General features: G+C 37.9%; 1 pseudogene; it reads right to left on the reverse strand.

Moving 5' to 3' along the window:
- Window positions 1-1,468: 1,468 nt before the first annotated feature.
- On the reverse strand, window positions 1,469-1,590 carry LOC122704210 (annotated as a pseudogene).
- Window positions 1,591-25,862: the final 24,272 nt, after the last annotated feature.

A 25,862-nucleotide genomic window follows, 5' to 3' on the forward strand; every position in this document is an offset into this window, starting at 1 on the left:
AACAAAAGTAATTAACAAAGTAAGATTATTCTTTCCTATTTGTTCTGTGAAAGCTTTTTCAACATGAGCGTTTTAAAAGGCAACATTGGAACACATAAAATAATGTTCTCAATTGCCCTTGCTAAGAAAAAATAAAAGTGCTGTACTTACTTTGATTTCAGATAAAAGTCAAGGGCAAAATATTAAGTCACATTGTTGTAGAGTCACTTTCACTACGTTGTATAGGCAAGTAGAGCATTCTGGTGAAATGATTGGATAGATGGGTAAAATCCTGAGAATTATGATGAAGGAAAGTTAACAATTCTGTAACAGAGTAGTTCTCAAAGTGTCATAATCCCTAAGTTAACACCATGAGGTATCATCTGGGAATGTGTGAAAAATACGAGATTTTCAGTCCTGCCCCAGAACTACAGAATCATGGATGCTAGATAATTCTGACACATGCTCAAGTTGAGAGCCATCATCTGAGATGATTTCCTATAGGGATAACCTCAAATGGGCTTTTACCTCTTCCCTACTGTTTTTAATCATTAAAAAATAATATAAACATATTAAAGAAAGCTTGGAGATCGTAAAATCGAAGGTGAGAAATCAGAGGAGGAAGGGGAAGAGGAGAATGATGTTGGTGTCATCCTACACACCTGAATGCAAGAATTTTGACTGTGACTTTTCTTTAAATTTGTTTATGCTTAGAATTTTTTCACAATACTGACACACACACACACACACACATTTCTGTATATATACTTGTCTAGTCGCTCAGTCATGTCTGACTCCTTTGTGACCCCATGGACTGTAGTCCTCCATGTTCCTCTATCTATGGAATTTTCCAGGCAAGAATACTGGAGTGGGTTTCCATTTCGTACTCCAAGGGATCTTCCCCACCAGGGAATGAAACCCACAGCTCCTACGTCTGCTGCATTGGCAGGTAGATTCTTTACCATTAGCGCCACCAGGGACCGCCCCCCCCCCCCCCCCCCGCCCATATATTATAACCTGCACTGTAAATGTAACATTGTTTCACATTATTGCCTGGATGTTTAAATCTCATTTTCAGGTCTTCAAAAAAATCTCATTCATTTAACTATCTGCCTATGGTTGAATATTTGGATTTTACAAGTATAGATTCCTCTGGTAAATATATGTGTGTATAATATATTTTCTACATTTAAAAATGTGTCCTTCATCACTAATCCTATAAGTAGACTTCCTGGGCCAAAGTAGATGAATATACTATAAGATATTTTATTGGTTAGATTTTAAGCATTATCTTGGCTTTCTAGGTCCCCCTTATTTCTGAGTCATGGAGCTTTAACTCAGGAGGCAAGCCTATGTCAACCTGTGGTCCTTTTCTTTCCTTTTTGCCTGTTTATGTTTCTTCATGTATTTTATATATTTCTAAGTATATTCTATATTTCTAAAGTTTGTAGCAAATCTTCCTAAAGTTTGTCCCAAGCCCAATCTTTACTCTAGGTTTTGAGTTCTAAATGTACCATTCCCCATATTTAGGTGTTCAAAGTTTACATTGAATTAGCAATAATCATGCCTTAGATCAATTCATTGGCTATGATACTGCCACTGCATAAAGCTCAAAGGTTTGACAAGAAGTTGGGTGTAAGGCCAGAACCTCAGTAGTTTTCACATGTAGTTATTATTAGACCTACATAAAGCTCAAAGGTTTGAAAAGAAGTTGGGTGTAAGGCCAGAACCTCAGTAGTTTTTACATGTAGTTATTATTAGACCTAAAAGTTCTCAGATTTCTGTGCAGGTCTCCCTTCAACAATATTCACATTTTCTACTCCCCGTCCCGTCAATTTACTTCCATGTTCGTATTGAAAGGTTGCAGCCCCATTTCAATACCCAGTGGATTCTAAGTGTCTTTCTTCAGATACAGTGGTGCTCTTTTTTCCATTTTTTAAAAATTACCATTTTTTCAAGATTTTGTTTGACCCTTTCTTTCTTTTTTAAAAATATGTTTGCAGAAGAGGTATATTTGTAATTAGAGTATGGCTACTCTCCCAACCTGGTTTTAGTATTTTTCTAGACCTACCTACTCATTGGTGGATTTCTAACTAACTAGGAAGGCCACGATAGTCTTGTTTCCATTTTTTTACTAACTTCCTCTTAACTATTCTGTGTCCTTATTTTTTAACGTCTTTCTGCCCTGTCCTGTTATCATTCCATTGTGGATATGTTACACAGGAGAAAGATGGATGGGTAAACATCATCATGCTTCATGCCATCAAATTCTTGCTAAACTTTTTTACCCAGACTTGCCTTCCCTAGAGCTATAAGTCAGTAGGTTTGAAATCTGGAGCCAGAAAAAGATATTCAGCAGAAAAAAGACCCTCTGCTTATTATTTCCATGGATAGATTCAGAATGCTTTTGATTTTGGTTGCCAAATCAATATACTTTTTAAAGTCATCTTTCCCTTACTTAAAGTGTAATTAAAGAAACTATATTCAGTCTTTAAGTCAGGTGCAGAAGTATAGTTTAATGAATTTCCTTCCACAGAATCCTAAGAAAGTGAATGTAACCTTGGAAGTATTTAATTTGTGCCCAGGGAATAATTTACATGCCTGGAGAAACTCGATCAAGATCCAACAGGAATTTAGGAAATTGACTCAAGGCTAGGCTAATATAATAATCCCACCAGTGTTCTTGTACCCTGCTTCCATGTATTTACGATGTTCTCAATACCTTACTTATTTTGTATCACGTATCTTCAAATTGTATCCAGAGAAAGAATAGAATTTCAAATATAACTACACAGATCATTCCATATTTCTTTTTTCTCTTTAAATATGGGCTGAGAGAGCCAGTGGGTGATTGGAATTAGAAAGATGGATTCCTCAATAAAATAAGAGTTTATCAGTTAAGTAATCCTTGTCCAACACCTATAAAAAGTAGAAATAAATGAATTAACCAGTAAATGCCCATGTAGTAATACTAAGTAAAGAGAAAAGCATCCATAGGCTTCAAAGCTCAGAAGAGGCCTGAAAGTGTTCTCAGACAAGAAACACATGAAAGTAAGTGAAACTCCATTCAAAAATCAGTCCAATCATTGTTTCAAATAGCAGCTTTATGTAAATCTGTTTTAGAAAGAGTTCTATGAAAAAGTGAGAACATTTAACTAGTTCTTTCCAATATCTAAGCACTTTTATGAAGTCCTATCTTTTGAACTCATTTACAACTTGTAATGAGTTTAATTTAGAGCCTTATGTTCTTTTCTGCTATGACCTTGAATGCCAATCTTGTTCTATCAGACATGTCTGTGTGAGACTTTAGCTTAAAGGGTATAGGATTTGAGTTTTTCTCATTGAACTTCTAGGTCTCAGGAAAATCAAGGCTTGTAGCTAAATAATCAGATTCTCTGTCTCAGAACATTTCAAATATAATTATGTTGGGGGTTATCTATCCAGAGTACATAGAAACCACTGACTGTGGTGAGGTTGTAGAAGGAAAAGAATGATAACTGCATAAACTTTACAGGAGAGTCTCATGTTAACCCAAGTAATATGTTGTGGTACATATAAGTGACACTGTGTCTATCATGGGCTTCCCAGGTGGAGCTACTGGTAAAGAACCTGCCTGCCAATGTAGGAGGTTTGAGAGATGTGGGTACGATCTCTGGGTTAGGAAGATTCCCTGGAGGAAGGCATGGCAACCCACTCCAGTATTCTTGCCTGGAGAATCCCATGGACAGAGGAGCCTGGCAGGCTACAGTCCATAGGGTCACACAGAGTTGGACACGACTGAAGTGACTTAAGACACACATGTTTATCATATTGTAAGCATCCTTTTAGTTAATGATGGTCATTTTTTTTTCTCCTTTACTTATATGTGAGTAAAATCTGAGAGAGATGGTAGCAGGATTACCGCATTGTCATTTCATGACTGTTCAAACACTACTAGCTTTTATGGGACTGTGAGAAGTGTGAAGAATGATTTGTTGCTACAACAAATGCCAGTCACTATGAGCAGTGCCCTTTTGTTGGTTGAGTGGACCTGCGGGTGAAGAAAAGAGACAAAGAAGGGGAGAGGCAGACTTTTGTCTTTATCTCTATAATGCTCCTTAGTATTCCACTCTCAGAAAAAAAGATGGGTATGTTCTACTGATAGTGGTGGGGATTATTACACTTGTAGCCACAGGATATTCCTCATTAGAGTGAAGAGAAGGAAAAAGAAGGGTGGGGAAAAGGAGCAGAGAGATTAGTGATGGACAGCAGCATCGATGTGCTGAAAGCCTTCATATCATTAAGCTGCTGGTTTATTCATTTATGTTCGCTATGGTTAGGGAGGGCTCCCTAATGAGCCTCTTTGTCATCTACCACTAGTAACTTTATCAATTTCACTCATTTCTGTATATATCTCTGCTTTTTAATATAATTTTATTCATTCATTTATTTATAGCTGTGCTGGGTCTTTGTTGCTATGTGGGTTTTTCTCTAGTTGCGCTGAGTGGGGACTGCTCTCTAGTTGCAGTGCGTGGGCCTCTCATTGCCGTGGTTTCTCTTGTTGTGGAGCACAGGCTGTAAGGTTTGGGGGCTGTAGTAACTGCAACACCTGGGCTCTAGAGCACAGGCTCAAGAGTTGTGGCACACAGGCTTAGCTGTTCTGTGGCATGTGGGATCTTCCCGGATCAGGGATCGAACCTGTGTCTCCTGCACTGGAGGGCAGATTCTTTACCGCTGAGCCTCCTGGGAAGCCCTACCTGCCTCTTTTTGAACTCTAACAGGAATAGATCCTCACTCTTTACCCAGGTAGGCTATTACTGTGCCATAACCAAACAATAAACGTTTGGCTGCTCTTTACAATAGTAAATTAAAACACCTTAATCCAAACATAGACAAATAATTTGTTCTATCAGTTTTCTTCCAGCGGGTTTGGTTAGGTAGTTTTTCTAAAGAGATATGTGTTTAACAAATCTTGACATTCAGGTTTAGCGCATGAATTAGCCATTCTGGTCACAGCTTTGATGTACATAGATGCTAGCTCAGCACTGGAGGCTGTGTGGAATGAGATTCACTGAGGCAGTTCTGGGCAGAGCCAATGACCCGGAAAACTCACTCTTGACCTGTCTGGCTGTGGGTATCCTCTTTTCTCATAATGGTTACAATCACAGTGATCAGTGTTTAATAATTCTTCAAATATATACCCAAATCTTTCACATCGGCTCTAAATATCAGCATGCAGTTTTCCAAAAGGAAAAAAAAAAAATTATAATTTAATAAATAATTCTAGTCTAGAAAGCAGCAAACATGATTTTTTTTAAACAAACAGGTTGAAAGAATATAAACAGCTGTCATAGAGTGAGAAAGATTTTTTAGGTCTGATGTGTAAAATGTAGGGGTATTAATGTATGTTTAAGAGGCCACAGTGAGCCAAGGGGTTAGAGCATGACATTCTGAATCAGACACTTGGTTGAGACAGTAAACCTTATTTTCCTCATCAGTAAGATAGGGTTACAACAGTGAAAGCGTTCTGAGGATTAAATGAGAATGTGTGTGAGGCATTGCAGAATGTCTTCCTGTGTTCAGATACGGCGGTGCTAGCATCAGCATCATTATAAATATACTGTTTACATGGTGCTCTGCCTTCTAGACTGAAGCATTCAGCAGTTTGCTACATATTCTCTCTATAAACTCAACTTCTCAATCAATCTTTGCAGCCAGAAAGAATTTTTCAAAGTGAAAATACAGCATATAGCTTTTCATGGAAACCATAGGTCTGGGAGAACAGGCTTTTAGCTAAGTTTTCATCTGATCGTAGAGTTATAGTAGACCTACTGTTCACACCAGTTCCTTATGCCTGACCAAAAATTCAATATCTATAAAACCTTGTACTCTTCTTAATGTACCAGTGATGAATATTATGAATATGAAACATTTTTATATCCTTTGATGCTTGCTCCTTGGAAGAAAAGCTATGACCAACCTAGACAGCATATTAAAAAGCAGAGGCATTATTTTGCTGACAAAAGTCCATCTAGTCAAAGCTGTGGATTTTCCAGTAGTCATGTATGGATGTGAGAGTTGGACAATAAAGAAAACTGAGTGCCAAAGAATTGATGCTTTTGAACTGTGGTGTTGGAGAAGACTCTTGACAGTTCCTTGGACTGCAAGGAGATCCAATCAGTCAATCCTAAAGAAAATCAGTCCTGAATATTCATTGGAAGGACTGATGCTGAAGCTGAAACTCCAATACTTTGGCCACCTGATGCGAAGAACTGACTCATTGGAAAAGACCCCGATGCTGTGAAAGATTGAAGGCAGAAGGAGCAGGGGACGACAGAGGATGAGATGGTTGGATGGCATCACTGACTCGATGGACATGAGTTTGAGTAAGCTCCAAGAGTTGGTGATGGACAGGGAGGCCTGGCATGCTGCAGTCCATGGGGTCTCAAAGAGTCAGACACAACTGAGCAACTGAACTGAACTATCTTATTCACTCAAACAGAAAAATAGTTATTAGATTTTTTTGCCTAGGGATAAAGCTTAGCCTTATATTAGGAGAGCTACAAAGGTAATGGGAATAGAGTATGCATCCATTATCATAAGAATTTGCATGATTCTTCTTTTTCCAAATATAATTATTATTTTCCAAGTGTTAACATTTGTCTTAATAGGAAAATACCCTTTTATGCCATGCATAGATCTCTTCTTTGAATAAGTCAGAGTGATGACAGATATGCAGAAGATAAAGCCTCAATTATGGTTACACTAGGTCCTTCCATTGATGAATAGAAAAGAAACACAAATGGGAAAATGGTTGCTACCACATAGGCAGTAAATTGAATAGCTATTTCATCATGCTCAGGCTACTTAGCTTTGACCATACACCATTTTGATAATAAGGCAGTCAAACCCATTACTAATAAAGGTAGCCCTTAGGTGCTTAAGTTCAAAATTCTTTAGGAAAAAAAAGGTAAATAAGCCTAAAAGATGTTCAAGATATCAAAAATGGCAATGGTAATTTTAACCAAAGCTCTCTTTCTATGGCTTAAGCTTATATGCTGTAATAAATGTGGCAAATGTCATTCTGGTGTAAATCAGGATAATTTTGGCTCACTTCTTTGACTCTGAACTTGGACTGGAAATCTGTATATCAACACATTAACTGACTGAACTCACATAGTGTCTTTATTGACATTCAAGACAATGGTATAATTTTTCCTTCAGAAGAATGAAGCCTTATTGATCCCATTCTGAGGGACTGAGGAATTGAGTGATAGTGCAAGGAGGCTATTCCTGTCACCAGTGCTTGCCTCTGTCTGCACAGGAATCACACCATAAGAGAATGAGGTCTGAAATGCCATTGGGAAATCATGGCTGATTGAGAAATTTTGCACGTAAGAGGTCAACAGGTTCCTCCATGGCATACACGTTTCTCAGGTGGAGTGCTTACTAACCTTTTTATAAAAATGTCAAAGCACATATAGAAAGTGATAATATTTCCTGGGGTAAATCAGAGAAAATTTGGGAGTAACTATATGAGGTATGGTGATGAAAATAATTCAATTTTTTTATAAAACAAATGTTAGAAAAAAAATACTAGACCTTTAATTGGAAAAATGCATCCATGTAAAAATCTTGAATTGTCAAATGCAAAACTTAAGCTTGCTTCAGTGAACATAGCTGTAATTTTTGTTGGGCTTTTATACTGGAAATGATCACAGTAATTTCTGATTAAGTTTTTAAGTGATGATATCTTCAAAAAATTTTTGATAGACATTATCAATAAGAAAATTTGTCCCCACAAACAGGCAATAAAAAATATAAAACTATTGTTTAGCCATTCAAAAATTTATCACAGTTAAAACTGGGTTGAAAGAATGTAACCAGTATTTATTTTCGTTCATTGACAAACACAATGCTAAAATTTTTGTAATAATGAAAAATTATCTCAAATCTAAATATTTAAAAATAATGATGGAGCTCCGATTTGCAAAATGTGAATACATTGTTAGAGTGGCCACCTTATGTGAGCCTAGACTCCACTAGAAAGTCACAAATAAGCAGAGATGATCTGGATTGCATGAAGATCTCAGCTTTTAGATATTGCCTGGAATTATGCTCATGAGAGTTTGCCCAGTTGGCTGTAGGTAGGGTTGCTGTTATGTGTGATTCTCTTTGAGTGCCTCTAGTAGTAACACCTCCCTTTTTGCCCAGGTGGCAGAGTTACTCCTGGACTCTGCACAGGAGCCTTAGGATAAAACAATAAGTGCTGGTTATAGCTGGGAGTGCTCACCACCTGAGGAGACCATGGGGAATACTATCATAACTCACTCCTCTTGGGTTGCTCTTGGAGGAGCCCCAGAAGTGTAGTCTAATGACCAGAGGCAGTTGGCTTTGGGATCCCAATGAGCCCCACACTCTGTTCAAAGGCTGCCTAAATCCAGAAGGGATACATATCTCACAGTACCCCTATAACTCTGTTTTATGAAGATTCACCCTAGTCCTTCCTTTCCTAAGAGCTGGGAGATGATTATCTGTGTTGTGCTGTGCTTAATTGCTCAGCTGTGTCCAACTCTTGAGACCCCATGGACTGTAGCCCACCAGGCTCCTCTGTCCATGGGATTCTCCAGGCAAGAATAATGGAGTGGGTTGCCAAGCCCTTCTCCAGTGCATCTTCCCAACCCAGGGATCGAACCTGGGTCTCCTGTTTTTCAGGCAGATTCTTTACCTTCTGAGCCACCAGGGAAGCCCTGGAAGATAATTATAGGAGAGAGCATAACATTTATCTTATTATTGTATTTTCAGTCCCTTATTTATAAAAGGAACTCAGTAAATTTATTTTGAAAGAATGAGTGAATAATGAAAGAAATGAGTTTGCCCACTGAAAGTTAAAACTAGTCAAGGAGATGACTTGGAAGGATAGTGAACCTCTAGTGCCAGTAATGCTACTGGAATAGAAGCTTAATTTAGTTACTCAAGAAATAATCATTGAATTCTTACTATGTGCCAGACACTTCTCTGAGTGCTAGGGATCTAGCAGTGAGCATGAGTCATAAATCTCTCATAGAAAATAAAGGACACAGAAATACATAATATAATTAAGTTCAAAATTTATGTTGCATGATTGTGAGAGAAATGAAAAAAATGAGGTATTAAAGAGGAATAGGGAAGGCTGGAGAATTTAATTTTAAGAAGGGAATTATGGGAAAGTGGAGCTTGAACAAAGTCCTAAAAGAAGTGAGAGAACAAGTCATGGAGATATGTGGGGGAAGTGTATGCCTGGTACATTGAACAGCAAATGCAAAGGCCCTGAGACTGGAGTGTGTTGTTGTGTTCAAGAAATAATAAGGAGACTAGTCTGAGTGGAATAAAGTGAGTGAAGAGGAGAGTAACAGGAGACAGTGGTGGTCCAGATCCTAGAGAACCCGGTAGGCTTATTAGGGATATTTTCTTTTAATCTGAGTGAGATGAGATGCCACCACAGAGGCAGAGGTGATGAGCAAAGGAATGACCTGAATGAGGTTTAATAGGACCCCTCAGGGTGCTCTGTTGAGAATCAACCAAAAGAGCAAAAAGAAGAAGCTACCAGTGAGGAGGCTTTTTTAATAATTCAGGTGAGAAGATAGTGTAACTTGAAAAAATGTTTACCCACCCTTTCAAGTTGGGCTTTCCTAGTGGCTCAGTGGTAAAGAAACTGCCTGCCAATGCAAGAAATGTGAGTTGGATCTCTTGAGTTGGGGAGATCCCCTGGAGAAGGAAATGGCAAGCCACTCCAGTATTCTTGCTTGGAGAATCCCATGAACAGAGAAGCCTGGCAGGCTGTAGTCCATGGGGTTGCAACAGAGTTGGACATGACTTAGTGACTAAACAACAGTAACGACTCTTTCCATTCAGGCCCCGATACTGGTCTGTCTGCCGGCTGCCCTTCAAGGCAGTAAGATGAGATGGAGTTCGGTTCAGAGACGATGTTTCATTCTTTAATCACAGAACAGACAGGAGTGAGTGCTCACTCCACAGTACAAGCTCTGCCCAGGGCGCCATGAGTAGGACCGCTTTATGGAGAGCTCCAGGGTTTGCGCAGCCGCAGTGCTCACAGCTCCTGGCTGGTGCACACCGCCCGCGGCCACCGCCGTCTTGGGCTGAGGGGTTGTGCGCAGGGCTTCCGCACGTGGCTCACCAACCTGAAGCGCTGGGCTAGCCACGTCTCACCAGGAGCTGTGGTCTGAAGTGAAGGGCATGAGGCCTCCACGTGCAACACCTTGTGAGCTACTGTGACAGCAGTAAGCACTAAGGACAAACAAGGTTGGAGTTTAGCTTGTTACTTTATTTATTAACTCTATTTTTATTTCCTGGAAATTGTTAATGGGTTTTGCCCGTGACAAAGTCAGATGTGGTGTGTGTGAGGAGGAGGCAGACTCAGGATCTCTGTTAGAGGTGGAGCCCAGAAGATTTGTGGTTGGAGTCAATGTGGGGAATGAAAGATGAAAGGAGTCAAGGAAGGCCTCTAGATTCTTGTCTGGAGCAATGGAAAGAATTATTCTGCCATGAACAGATAACCAATATGAACTAACCTAATGAAATTCTGTATCAAAATGGAACTCAGACACAATTTTGGCTATGTGTCTCTAATAGTTCCTTCTTTTAAAAAAAATAATTTATGGTGAATGACATATACAAAAGTGTAGAAAGTAAAATAATAAACTGATGTCAATAATGATTGGCATTTTGCCAGTTCTGTTTCTTCTATTCCCCATCTACACATTTCTGATTTTTTGGAGTATTTCAGAACCTGTTAGACGTCATGTTATTGTTGGAGGAGGTCATTGAGAAAACATGACCATGGTTGATGGGTGAGCTGGAGGCTCAATAGGAAGCTCCTTATGCCCTTACCTAACCTTGGAGTGTATGTTCTGCCCATCACACCCATACTCAGAGGACTGAATTCATGATTAAACCCAGTTAAGTTCTTTATATATATAAACTTAAGATTCTGGCAGGTGGATGTGGAGATGTATTTATTTTGAGGTCACCCAAGACAAGCCTCGGCTGTAAGTTCCCTTGCTTATTAGAACTGCCACCTACCAATCTGGAGTGACCTATCTCTTCTTGTTCACTCTGTACCAGGTCTATTTTAATATTTCACCTAGGAAACTCCCCGAGTTGTGACTCAACAGTTATTTCCCTCCTAAATCACTTGGTATGCTTTGCTTAATTGACAATGAATTTTTATGTACCCATCATGACACTATTATTCCTGAAAAAGTTAGCAATGATTTCTTAGTACTCATACACAAGCCATTTTCAAGTTTCCCTGATTGTCTGAAAATCATCTAACAGTTGTTTTGTTGAAATCAAGATTCAAACAAGAGCCTCCCATCACATTTGATTGTTCAGTTCAGTTCAGTTCAGTTGCTCAGTCATGTCTGACTCTTTGTGACCCCATGGTCTGCAGCATGCCAGGCCTCCCTGTCCAACACCAACTCCTGGAGTTTACTCAAATTCATGTCCATTGAGTCAGTGATGCCATCTAACCATCTCATCCTCTGTCCTCCCACCTTCAATTTTTCCCAGCATCAGGGTCTTTTCAAATGAGTCAGTTCTTTGAATGAGGTGGCCAACGTATTAAAGTTTCAGCTTCAGCATCAGTCCTTCCAATGAATATTCAGGATTGATTTCCTTTAGGATTGACTGGTTGGATCTCCTTGTGTCCAAGGGACTCTCAAGAGTCTTCTCCAACACCACAGTTCAAAAGCATCAATTCTTCAGTGCTCAGCTTTCTTTATAGTCCAACTCTCACATCCATACATGACCACTGGAAAAACCATAGCCTTGACTAGACAGGCCTCTGTTGGCAAAGTTATGTCTCTGCTTTTTAATATGCTGTCTAGGTTGGTCATAACTTTTCTTCCAAGGAACAAGTGTCTTTTAATTTCATGGCTGCAGTCACCATCTGCAGTGATTTTGGAGCCCCCAAAAATATTTAGTCTGTCACTGTTTCTACTGTTTCCCCATCTATTTGCCTTGAAGTGATGGGACCAGATGCCATGATCTTTGTTTTCTTAGTTTAAGCCAACTTTTTCACTCTCCTCTTTCACTTTCATCAAAAGGCTCTTTAGTTCTTCTTTGCTTTCTGCCATAAGTGTGGTGTCATCTGCATATCTGAGGTTATTGATATTTCTCCCAGCAATCTTGATTCCAGCTTGTGCTTCATCCAGCCTGGCATTTCTCATGATGCACTCTGCATACAAGTTAAATAAGCAGGGTGACAATATACTGCCTTGACATACTTCTTTCCCAATTTGGAACCAGTCTGTTGTTCCATGTCCAGTTCTAACTGTTGCTTCTTGACCTGCATACAGATTGATCAGGAGGCAGGTCAGGTGGTCTAGTATTCGCATCTCTTTCAGAATTTTCTACAGTTTGTTGTGATCCACACAGTCAAAGGCTTTGCCAGAGTCAATAAAGAAGAGGTAGATGTTTTTCTGGAACTCTCTTGCATCTTTGATGATTCAATGGATGTTGGCAATTTGGTCTCTGATTCCTGTGCCTTTTCTAAAACCAGCTTGAACATCTGCAATTTCACAGTTCACATACCATTGAAGCCTGGCTTGGAGAATTTTGAGCATTACTTTGGTAGCATGTGAGATGAGTGCAATTGTGTGGTAGTTTGAGCATTCTTTGGCATTGCCTTTCTTAGGGATTGGAATGAAAACTGACCTTTTCCAGTCCTGTGGCCACTGTTGAATTTTCCAAATTTGTTGGCATATTGAGTGCAGCACTTTCACAGCATCATCTTTTAGGATTTGAAATAGCTCAACTGGAATTCCATCACCTCCACTATTTTTGTTCTTAGTGATGCTTCCTAAGGCCAGCTTGACTTCACATTCCAGGATGTCTGGCTCTAGGTGAGTGATCACGCCATTGTGGTTATCTGAGTCATGAAGATCTTTTTTTGTGGAGTCTTCTGTGTATTCTTGCCACCTCTTCTTAATATCTTCTGCTTCTGTTAGGTCCATGTCATTTCTGTCCTTTATTGTGCCTCTCTTTGCATGAAAATTTCCCTGTATCTCTAATTTTCTTGAAGAGATCTCTAGTCTTTCCCATTTTATTGTTTCCCTCTATTTCTTTGGGAGGTCTATTTCACTGAGGAAGGTTTTCTTATCTCTCTTTGCTTTTTTATTGTTAAGCCTTCTAATTCTCTTTTATTAGGTGAGTCCCTTTCCTTTTATTCTCTGTCTCTGATTTTTTATTTATATCATTTTTACAGAAACTGGGTCCTTTGTCCTGCAGAATGCCCCACATTATGAATTTAGCTGATTATCTTTCCCTGAGGAGACTGTTAAAAAATCAGTCTACCTTCCTATTTTTTAAAAATGAATTTTTTCCTTAGGATTTGATTTAACTTTAGTATTTTTGTTCTAAATTTAAATAGGTAGTGCTGGTTATGTCCTATTGCATCATCAGGTTTTTTAATCCTCTGATGACTATTACTTAGATCCATTATTAATAAAATTGGAATTGAAAATGGTGATTTTTAAAATTGTATCATTTTTCCTGTGCTTTTATCAGGCACTCTGTGGAAAAGAACTTACCTTTATCAAATATTTGGTAACCCTGAGATAAAGTTTTAAAGGAAAAGCAGGATAAATATTCAATATTTGTCCTTTATTTGTTTATTTTCAGAATATTGAATTGGTCTATTGTGGTAAACAGTGACTTCTACTTTTAAAAATCATCATGAATTCACATATTCTTATATTTTGATGTGTTGCAATCCATTATAATTACTTCTTACTGTTTTTGTTTGTTTGTTTTGGCTCATTCACTTACTCTATTCTTGGACAATGGATATCCTTTAATTTGGCTTCTCTGTTTCTATGTCATGAGTTCATTAGTCTTTGCTAGTTTTCTTGCTTTCTGGCACAGGATAGACAAAGTTAATCATGTTTATTTTCTTCACCAGATAGAAATCATCCATTTCTCTGAATGCCCTTAATTTTTGTTAACATAAAATAATTTTCAGAGACTACAAGCTATATGGTGGGTGTCTTCATTTTATAGACTGTTATTGCCTTTGGGGCCAGTTATTATAAGGAAAAAAAAGGACAGTGATCTTGGGATTTATGCTTTATGACAGGCCTCACTACAGACTCAGTACAGAGTACATTTCATTCAGGACAGGTCTAAGTGTTTCCCAGTGAACAGCATGCCAAGTCCTGGTCTCTAAGCCCCAGGAATATCCCACAAACACTGTTAGTTGCTGTTAAGCTTCACTACTTTCAGAAGGAGTTACTGTGTTTGGTTGAGAACCATTGAAGGTTATGCCCTCCCCTAGCCTCATTTCCATGCTCTTTCTCTATTAAAAAAAAAAAAGTATTATTTTGACATCACAGTTTTGTTATTATTGGGAAAAAGATGCCCTGAGCAGAGAATTTGGGCATCTGGAAATTAGATGAATGAAGTTATTCATTACAAAATTGGTATTAGATTTCATATAGTAGCCTGTGTGAATTTATTTAATGTTGATGCTCGTTGAAAGACTGATTATTTGGGGATATGCTGATACATTTTATTTCATTTTCTAGATATTCAAGACAGAAGTGAAACCTGGATTTTGGTGAATTTAACAAGGTAATTTTACTTTTTAAGACTAAATGTATTTTCTCTAATGACCCTCAATTTAACTTGCCTTGTATATATTTTTATTCACTTCATTCCTGGTAGTGGTGATAGATAAACATTACAGAAAAGATAGAAAGAATAACATGATGTTTGGAATGTCCCATTTGTCTGTTTGTAATGAAGATCTAGTTCTACAACAATTGTTCATTGGATCAATGACAACAGATTTCCCTCAGGTTTTAGTTAGTATTCATTTGGCTGGTGGCCAAGAAATTTAACTAAGCTGGCCTAAACAGAAAGGAGAATTTATTGGTTCATGTAATTGACAGTCTAGAATTAAGATGAGTTTCCTTCAGACATGGCTTAATTCAGATGCTTAAAAGTTATTAAGATCAAATTTTCTGAGTCCATTGTCTCTGATTTTCTCAGTGAGTTGATAGCATTTTTAGGTTGGATCCATTTGATATTGCAAGATGGATGCAGTTGGGCTGAGTTTTACCTCTTACAAATCCCAGTTGTTGGTGGGGTGGATGGGGGAAGGGAACAGATTTCTGGAAGTAGCATACCTGTGTATCTGATTGGCTCTGATTGGGTTACCTACCCATTCTTGAATTGATCACTTTGGCCAAGGGTACTGGTTCCTGTGATTTATTTAAATATATCAGAGTCTATTCATGGAGAAATTCACAGGGGTCTGAGGGAAAAGGAACGAGGAGGGTGGATGGTTACCATTTCTAGGGGGTCATGGATTCTGGAACCAAATAGTAGTTAACCACTTAACTTCCTGAAACTTATTTTTAAAAGCTTTGAGAATAAAGCTAAACAAAAACAAAACAATTCCCCACAACAATGGAGCCTTTTGTTTGAAAAAAGTCAATTTATTTCAGTTTCAAAATTAAAACCGCTTATGGCCTATAGGCTCAAAGATTTAATAAGAATTTGATATCATCATTCAAAGTTGAATGAGAACTACCTTTCTTTTGGGTCAGTAGTTTAAAAAAATTAACCATTGTAGTAGGTAAAAGTGGTATCTCATTGTGATATTAATTTGAATTTCTCTAACTAATGAGGTTGCACATTTATTGACCATTTATATATTTTGCCTACTTTTATATTGAGTTGTATTTTTGTTGATTTGTGTGTGTGTGTGTGTGTATGTATGTCTGTGTGTGTCTAATGGGTCATTTTGGGAAAAAGATGCCTTGTGGAGTTTATGGCTTGCCTCAGCAGGCAAACCACTACACAGACCCCTAGGGTTTTGGAGCAAGACCATGTCATATACTGTGTAGTATTATAAGCCTTTTAATAAACAGCTTCTGGTATGTTCCTGAAGAGCAGAGTAGAGACGGAGTAACTGATCATGGGATACCAAATAACTGTGCAGGCATAACTTATCATAAATTTGATTTTTTAGACCCACCAAGTAATAATGTTGAGTGGGCAAGCAGAAACCCATTTTATGATGGAAATGGTATTTCTGGGATCAAACATGAGCACAAAGAAGCAAGTTGAATGAGCAGATACCCAGTATGTTAGTCCCTTAGTTGTGTCCAACTCTTCGAGACCTTGTGAACTACAGCCCGCCGGGCTTCTCTGTCCATGGGGTTCTCTAGGCAAGAATACTGGAGTTCATAGCCATTCCCTTCTCCAATTGTTCTTTCCAATACAGGGATCAAACCTGGGTCTCCTGCATTGCCGGTGGATTCTTTCTTGCCTGAGCCAGCAGGGAAGCCCAAGATACTCAGAAGTCCATATTATTCACCACAGTTTCACCAATGTTTCTCCCTCAGCTCCTATTACCATATGAGTGATTCTTGACCACAATCTCACAGAGGCAGAGAAAAATCTGAACTTGGTTCACCAATGGGTCAGTTCAGGCGCGCAAACCAAAAATGAGTGAAGACCTCATTAAAGCCTCTCTCAGGTGTAAATTCAAATGTGAGTGGTGAGGAGAAATCCTTAGATGAGCAGAGCTGTTGTTGATGCATCTGGCCATTAGCTTTGTGTGGAAGGAAAATGGTTCAAGGTTAGAATATAATGGAATGATTACGATAATTAAGATCCTATAAGAAGTATTAGAAGGTTTGAGGACAAGATGTTCTGGGTTAGAGGCATGTGAATAGACACTTAGCAGTGGACACAAAGTTTGAAGATTATCATATCATATGTTAATACACAATAGAGTACCTTGTGACTACCACCTATCCATTTCCCCCAACCCCTGACCCTTGGAAACCTATATTCTATTATCTGTTTCTGTGAGTTTGCCTTTTTAAATTCCACATATAAGTGAGATCCTAACTAATTCCTAATTCCACATATAAGTGAGTCTTTAACTGTCTGATTTCTTTAACTTAGCAAAATGCTTTCAAGGCCCATCCATATTGTTGCAAATGGCAGATATCCTTCATATTTATAGCTGAACACACATAAATACAGACATATATGTGCATATATATATTATGCATTTTCTTTATTCATTTATCTGTTGATAATTGGACATTTTGGTTGTTTCAGTGTCTTGGGTATTGTAAAAAATGCTGCAATGAACATGGGGTGCAGATATCTTTTTGTGATAGTGATTTCATTTCCTTTCAATATATACCCAGAAGTGGGATTGCTGGATCATATGGCAATTCTATTTTTAATTTTTTGAGGAAACTCTATACTGTTTTCCATGGTAGCTACATCATTTAACATTCTCATCAACAGTGTACCAGTGTTCTTTGTTCTCCACTTTCTTGCCAGCACTGTTGTCCCTTATCTTTTTGATAAAAGCCATCCTAAAAGGTTTGAAATGATATCCCACTGTGTTTTTGATTTATAATTGCCTAATGATTAGTGATGTTAGGCATCTTTTTATGTACCTTTTGGCCACTTGCATGTATTCTTTGGAAAGTGTATATTCAGATTTTCTGCCCATTTCTTAATCATATTTACTTATTCCTTATATATCTTGGACATTAACCCTTTATCAGATACATAGTTTGCACATATTTTCTCCCATTTCATTTTGCTCATTTTTTCACTTACTGTACAGAAACTTTTTAGTTTTATGTAGTCCCACTTGTTTAAACATTTTTGCGTTTGGTTTATATTCAAAAAGCCATCACCAAGACCCTTTGTAAAACAAGTTTTCCCCTATGGTTTCTTCAAGGAGTTTTATAGTTGTGGATCTTACTCTTAAGTATCTAATCCATTGCAAATTAATTTTGTAAGTGGTGTAAAATAGGGATTCATTCTCATTCTTTTGCATATGAATATCCAGTTTTTATAAAAGCATTTATTGAAGATACTGTTCTTTCTCTGTGTATTACTGGCATCTATATCAAATATTACTTCACTGTATACATGCAGGTTTGTTTCTAGGCTCTTAATTTTGTTCCATTTGTCTATTTTTAATGCCAGTACTATACTGTTTTGATTACCATAGCTTTATAATATAGGTTGAAATCAGGAAGTGTGGTGTCTCCAGCTTTTTTTCCTCTTTCTCAAATTTGCATTAGCTATTGACTTCTTTTGTGTTTCCATCTGAATTTTAGGATTGTTGTATTTATTTCTGTGAAAAATGCCATTGGAATTTTGATAGGAATTGCATTGAATCTATTCCTGGTTTTGGGTAATACAGACATTTTAACAATATTAATTCTTTTGATTCATAAGTGCACAGTATCTTTTCATTTATTTGTATCTCTTCAATTTCTTTTGCCATTGTCTTATAATTTTAAGTGTATAATTTTTGGTTAAATTTATTTCTAAGTTTCAAAAAAGACTTTTAGGTAGAATGATAGGCAGAATACATAGATGCAGAGATACAGTTACCATCACTCCCAGCAACCTAATTAAGGAATCTGTACTTTCCATTCTGAAATTCTAGACTATAAGATAAATAGCGAAGGTTCCCAGAAAGGAAAAGAGTTCTGCCAGAGGATATGGCAAGAGTTCCATTTAACCATAAGTGATGGTTGCTGCCTTAGCACACTGAGTTTCTACTATTAAGGGAGCACCCATTTGAATGCAGAGTTCCAAAGAATAGCAAGGAGAGATAAGAAAGCCTTCCTCAGATATCAATGCAAAGAAATAGAGGAAAACAACAGAATGGGAACAACTAGAGTTCTCTTCAAGAAAATTAGAGATACCAAGGGAACATTTCATGCACAGATGGGCACAATAAAGGATAGAAATGGTATGGACCTAACAGAAGCAGAAGATATTAAGAAGAGGTGGCAAGAATACACAGAAGAACTATACAAAAAAGATCTTCACGACCCAGATAATCACGATGGCGTGATCACTCACCTAGAGCCAGACATCCTGGAATGTGAAGTCAAGCGGGCCTTAGAAAGCATCACTGTGAACAAAACTAGTGGAGGTGATGAAATTCCAGTTGAGCTATTTCAAATCCTGAAAGATGATGCTTTGAAAGTGCTTCACTCAATATGCCAGCAAATTTGGAAAACTCAACAGTGGCCACAGGACTGGAAAAGGTCAGTTTTCATTCCAATCTCAAAGAAAGGCATTGCCAAAGAATGCTCAAACTACTGCACAATTGCACTCATCTCACACACTAGTAAAGTAATGCTCAAAATTCTCCAAGCCAGGCTTCAGCAATACTTGAACCGTGAAATTGCAGATGTTCAAGCTGGTTATAGAAAAGGCAGAGGAACCAGAGGTCAAATTGCCAACATCCACTGGATCATCGAAAAAGCAAGAGAGTTCCAGAAAAACATCTATTTCTGCTTTATTGACTATGCCAAAGCCTTTGACTGTGTGGATCACAATAAACTGTGGAAAATTCTGAAAGAGATGGGAATACCAGACCACATTACCTGCCTCTTGAAAACCTGTATGCAAGTAAGGAAGCAACAATTAGAACTGGACATGGAACAACAGACTGGTTCCAAATAGGAAAAGGAGTACGTCAAGGCTGTATATTGTCACCCTGCTTATTTAACTTATATTCAGACTGCATCATGAGAAACGCTGGGCTGGAAGAAGCACAAGCTGGAATCAAGATTGCTGGGAGAAATAGCAATAACCTCAGATATGCAGATGACACCACCCTTATGGCAGAAAGTGAAGAGAAACTAAAAAACCTCTTGATGAAAGTGAAAGAGGAGAGTGAAAAAGTTGGCTTAAAGCTCAACATTGAGAAAACTAAGATCATGGCATCTGGTCCCATCACTTCATGGCAAATAGATAGGGAAACAGAGGATACAATGGCTGACTGTATTTTTTTGGGTTCCAAAATAACTGCGGATGGTGACTGCAACCATGAAATAAAAAGATTCTTACTCCTTGGAAGGAAAGTTATAACCAACATAGACAGCATATTGAAAAGCAGAGATATTACTTTGCCAACAAAGGTCCATCTAGTCAAGGCTCAGTTTTTTCCAGTGGTCATGTATGGATGTGAGAGTTGGACTGTGAAGAAAGCCAAACGCTAAAGAATTGATGCTTTTGAACTGTGGTGTTGGAGAACTCTTGAGAGTCCCTTGGACTGCAAGGAGATCCAACCAGTCCATCTAGAGGTGATCAGTCCTGGGTGTTCATTGGAAGGACTGATACTGAAGCTGAAACTCCAATACTTTGGCTACCTCATGCAAAGAGTTGACTCATTTGAAAAGACCCTGATGCTGGGAAGGATTGGTTGCAGGAGGAGAAGGGGACGACAGAGGATGAGACGGCTGGATGGCATCACCGACTCGATGGACATGAGTTTGAGTAAACTCCGAAATTTGGTGATGGACAGGGAGGCCTGGCGTGCTGCAATTCAGGCAGTCGCAAAGAGTTGGACACAACTGAGAGGCTGAACTGAACTGAGGCAAGACTAGTCACCATGCTGGAGATAGTTCAGTTGCTTAGCTGTGTCCGACTCTTTGCAACCCCATGGACTGTAGCATGCCGAGCTTCCCTGTCCTTCACCAACTCCTGTAACTTGCTCAAACTCAAGTCCATCGAGTCGGTGATGCCATCCAACCATCTCTTCCTCTCTTGTCCCCTTCTCCTCCTGCCTTCAATCTTTCCCAGCATCAGGGTCTTTTCCAGTGAGCCAATTCTTTGCATCGGGTGGCCAAAGTATTGGAGTTTCAGCTTTAGCATCAGTCTGTCAAATGAATAAACAGGACTGATTTCCTTTAGGATGGACTGGTTGAATCTCCTTGCACTCCAAGGGACTCTCAAGAGTCTTCTCCACCACCCCAGTTCAGAAGCATCAATTCTTCAGCACTCAGCTTTCTTTAGTGTCTAAGTCACATCCATACATGACCACTGGAAAAACCATAGCTTTGACTAGATGAACCTTTGTCGGCAAATGTATCTGCTTTTTAAAAAAAAAATTTTTTTTTTTAATTGAAGGATAATTGCTTTACAGAATTTTGTTGTTTTCTGTCAAGGTTTAACATGAATCAGCATAGGTATACATATATCCCCTCCCTTTTTTTTTTTTTATCCCCTCCCTTTTGAACCTCCCTCCCATCTCCCTCCGCATCCCACCCCTCTGCTGCTGCTGCTGCTGCTGCTGCTAAGTCACTACAGTTGTGTCTGACTCTGTGCGACCCCATAGACGGCAGCCCACCAGGTTCCCCCTGTCCCTGGGATTCTCCAGGCAAGAACACTGGAGTGGGTTGCCATTTCCTTCTCCAATGCATGAAAGTGAAAAGTGAAAGTGAAGTCGCTCAGTCATGTCCAACTCTTAGCAACCTCATGGACTGCAGCCTACCAGGCTCCTCCGTCCATGGGAATTTCCAGGCAAGAGTACTGGAGTGGGGTGCCATTGCCTTCTCCGTCCCACCGCTCTAGGTTGATACAAAGCCCTTGTTTATGTTTCCTGAGCCATACAGCAAATTTCCGTTGGCTATCTATTCTACGTATGGTAATGTAAGTTTCTATGTTACTTTTTCCATACTTCTCACCCTCTCCTCCCCTCTCCCCATGCCCATAAGCCTATTCTCTATGTCTGTTTCTCCATTGCTGTCCTGTAAATAAATTATTCAGTACCATTTTTCTAGATTCTGTATACATGCATTAAAATATGATATTTATCTTTCTCTTTTGGACTCACTTCACTCTGTATAATAGGTTCTAGGTTCATACACCTCATCAGAACTGACTCAAATGGGTTCCTTTTTGTGGCTGAGTGATATTGCATTGTGTATATATACCACCGGTTCTTTATCCATTCATTTGTCAATGGACATATAGATTGTTTCCATGTTCTAGCTATTGTAAATAGTGCTGCAATGAACAGTGGGATCCATGTGTCTTTTTCAGTTTTGTTTTCCTCAGGGTATGGAGTGGAATTGCTGGGTCATATGGTAGTTTTATTCCTAGTTTTTAAAGGAATCTCCACACCATCTTCCATAGTGGCTGTATCAGTTTACATTCCCACCAACAGTGCAAGAGCGTTGCCTTTTCTCCACATCCTCTCTAGCATTTATTGTTTGTAGACTTTTTGATGATGGCCATTCTGACCAGTGTGAGGTGATATCTCATTGTAGTTTTGATTTGCATTTCTCTAATAATGAGTGATGTTGAGCATCTTTTCCTGTGTTTGTTAGCCATCTTCTTTAGAGAAATATTTGTTTAAGTCTTTTTCCCACTTTTTGATTGGGCTGTTTTTTTCCCTGATATTGAGTTGTATGACCTGCTTGTATATTTTGAAAATTAATCCGTTGTCAGTTGATTCATTTGCTATTATTTTCTCCCATGCTGAGGGATGTTTTTTTACCTTGCTTATAGTTTCCTTTGCTGTGCAAAAGTTTTTAAGTTTAATCAGGTCCCACTTGTTTAGTTTTGTATTTATTTTCACTACTCTAGGAGGTGGGTCATAGGGGATCTTGCTTTGATTTATGTCATCGAGTGTTCTGACTATGTTCTCCTCTAAGTTCTATAGCTTCTGGTCTTGAATCTAGATCTTTAATCCATTTTGAGTTTATTTTTGTGTATGGTGTTAAGAAGTGTTCTGATTTCATTCTTTTACATGTAGCTGTCCAGTTTTCCCAGCACCATTTATTAAAGAGGCTGTCTTTGCCCCATTGTATATTCTTGCCTCCTTTGTCAAAAATAAGGTACCCGTAGGTGCATGGGTTTTTTCCTGGACTTTCTATCTTGTTCCATTGGTCTATATTTCTGTTTTTGTGCCAATACCATACTGTCTGGATGACTGTAGCTTTGTAGTATAATGTGAAGTCAGGAAGGTTGATTCCTCAAGCTACATTCCTCTTTTTCAGGACTGTTTTAGCTATTTGGGGCCTTTTGTGTTTCCATATGAATTGTGAAATTGTTTGTTCTAGTTCTGTGAAAAATGTCATTGGTAATTTGATAGGGATTGCATTGAACCTGTAGATTGTGTTTGGTAGTATAGTCATTTTCACAATATTGCTTCTTCCTACCCTACATGGAATATCTCTCCATCTGTTTATGTCATCTTTGATTTCTTTCATTGGTGTCTTATAATTTTCTGTGTACAGTTCTTTTGTCTCCTTAGACAAGCTTATTCCTAGATATTTAATTCTTTTTCCCCAATGGTGAATGAGATTGATTCCTTAATTTCTCTTTCTGATTTTTCATTGTTAGTATATAGAAATGCAAGTGATTTCTGTGTATTGATTTTGTATCCTGCAACTTTGCTAAATTCACTGATTAGCTCTAGTAATTTTCTGATACTATCTTTAGGGTTTTCTAAACCCTAGGGTTTTGTAGTGTATCATGTCATCTGCAAACAGTGAAGACTTTACTTTTTCTTTTCCAATCTGGATTGCTTTTACTTCTTTTTCTTCTCTGATTGTTGTAGTTAGGACTTCCAAAACTATGTTGAATGATAATGGTGAAAGTGGACATCCTTATCTGATTCCTGATCTTAGGGGGAAAGTTTTCAGTTTTTCACCATTGAGAATGATGTTTGCTGTAGGCTTATCATATATGGCCTTTACTATGTTGAGGTAGGTTCCTACTATGCCCATTTTTTGAAGAGTTTTAATCATACATGGATGCTGAATTTTGTCAAAGACTTTTTCTGCATCTATTGAGCTTATCATATGGTTTTTATCTTTCAATTTGTTAATATGGTGTATCACATTGATTGATTTGCTTATATTTAAGAATCCTTGCATTCCTGGAATGAACCCAAGTTAATCATGGTGTATGAACTTTTTGATGTGTTGCTGAATTCTGCTTGCTAAAATTTTGTTGAGGATTTTTGCATCTATGCTCATCAGTGATATTGGTGTATAGTTTTCTTTTTTGGTGTTGTCTTTGTCTGGTTTTGGTATCAGGGTGATCGTGGCCTCATAGAATGAGTTTGGAAGTGTTACTTCCTCTGCAATTTTTTGGGAAAGAGTTTTAGAAGAATAGGCATTAGCTCTTCTCTAAATGTTTGATAGAATTCTCCTGTGAAGCCGTCTGGTCCTGGGCTTTTGTCTTTTGGAAGAATTTTGATCACAGCTTCAAATTCAGTGCTTATTTGTAATTTATTATTACAAATTTATTATTAAGGGTTATTTGTAATTTCTATTTCTTTCTGTATCAATCTTGGAAGGTTGAACTTTTCTAAGAATCTGTCCATTTCTTCCAGGTTATCCATTTTATTGCCATATAGTTGTTCATAATGGTCTCTTATAATACTTTGTATTTCTGCCCTGTCTGTTGTAAGCTCTCCTTTTTCATTTCTAATTTTGTTGATTTGATTCTTCTCTTTTTTCCTGTAAGTTTGGCTAAATGCTTGTCAGTTTTGTTTATCTTCTCAAAGAACCAGCTTTTAGTTTCATTAATATTTACTATTTTTTCTTTCATTTCTTTTTCATTTATTTTTGCTTGGATCTTTATGGTTTCTTTCCTTCTACTAATTTTGGGGTGTTTCTGTTCTTTTTCCAGTTGTTTTAGGTATAAAGTTAGGTTGTCTATTTGATGTTTTTCTTGTTTCTTGAGGTAGGATTGTATTGCTATAAAATTCCCTCTTAGAACTGCTTTTGCAGCATCCCATAGGTTTTGAATTGTCATGTTTTCATTGTTATTTGTTTCTAGAAAATTTTTTATTTCCCTTTTGATTTTTTCAGTAACCTGTTGATTATTTAGATATGGGTTGTTTAATCTCCACGTACTTGTGTTTCTTACAGTTTTTTTCCTTGTAACTGATATCTAGTCTCATAGCACTGTGGTCAGAGAAGATACTATTCAATTTGATACTATTTCAATTTCTCAAAATTATTGAGGTTTGATTTGTGACCCAAGATGTGGTCTATCCTGGAGACCATTTCATGTGCACTTGAGAAGGTGTATCCTTCTGCATTGGATGGAATGTCCTGAAGATATCAGTGAGGTCCATCTCACCTAATGTATCATTTAAGATTGTGTTTCCCAGAAGAAATAAAAATATTCATAGAAACAAATGAAAATGAAAATACAACAACCCCGAATCTATGGGATTCAGTAAAAGCAGTGCTAAGGGGAAGGTTCATAGCAATACAAGCCTACCTCAAGAAACAAGAGAAAAATCAAATAAATAACCTAACTTTATACCTCAAGCAGCTAGAAAAAGAAGAAATGAAGAACCCCAGGGTTAATAGAAGGAAAGAAATCATAAAAATTAGGGCAGAAATAAATGAGAAAGAAACAAAGGAAACTATGGAAAAAATCAACAAAACTGAAAGCTGGTTCTTTGATAAGATAAATAAAATAGACACACCATTAGCCAGACTCATCAAGAAAAGAAGGGAGAAGAATCAAATCAACAAAATTAGAAATGAAAATGGAGAAATCACAACAGACAACACAGAAATACAAAGGATCATAAGAGACTACTGTCAGCAACTATATGCCAATAAAATGGACAACTTGGAAGAAATGGACAAATTCTTAGAAAAATATAACCTTCCAAAACTGAACAAGGAAGAGATAAAAAATCTCAACAGACCCATCACAAACACAGAAATCAAAACTGTAACAAGAAATCTTCCAACAAACAAAAGCCCAGGACCAGATTGCTTCACAGCTGATTTCTACCAAAAATTTAGAGAAGAGCTAACACCCTATTGTACTCAAACTTCCAGAAAATTGCAGAGACAGGTTAAACTCCCAAACTCGTTCTATGAGGCTACCATCACCCTCATACCAAAACCAGACAAAGATGCCACAAAAAAAAAAAAAAAAAGAAAACTACAGGCCAATATCACTGATGAACAGAGATGCAAAAATCCTTAACAAAATTCCAGCAAACAGAATCCAACAGCATATTAAAAAGATCATACATCATGACCAAGTGGGCTTTATCCCATGGATGCAAG

The sequence above is a fragment of the Cervus elaphus genome, chromosome 11 (genome assembly GCF_910594005.1).
Source record: "Cervus elaphus chromosome 11, mCerEla1.1, whole genome shotgun sequence".
NCBI classification, from domain to species: domain Eukaryota; kingdom Metazoa; phylum Chordata; class Mammalia; order Artiodactyla; family Cervidae; genus Cervus; species Cervus elaphus.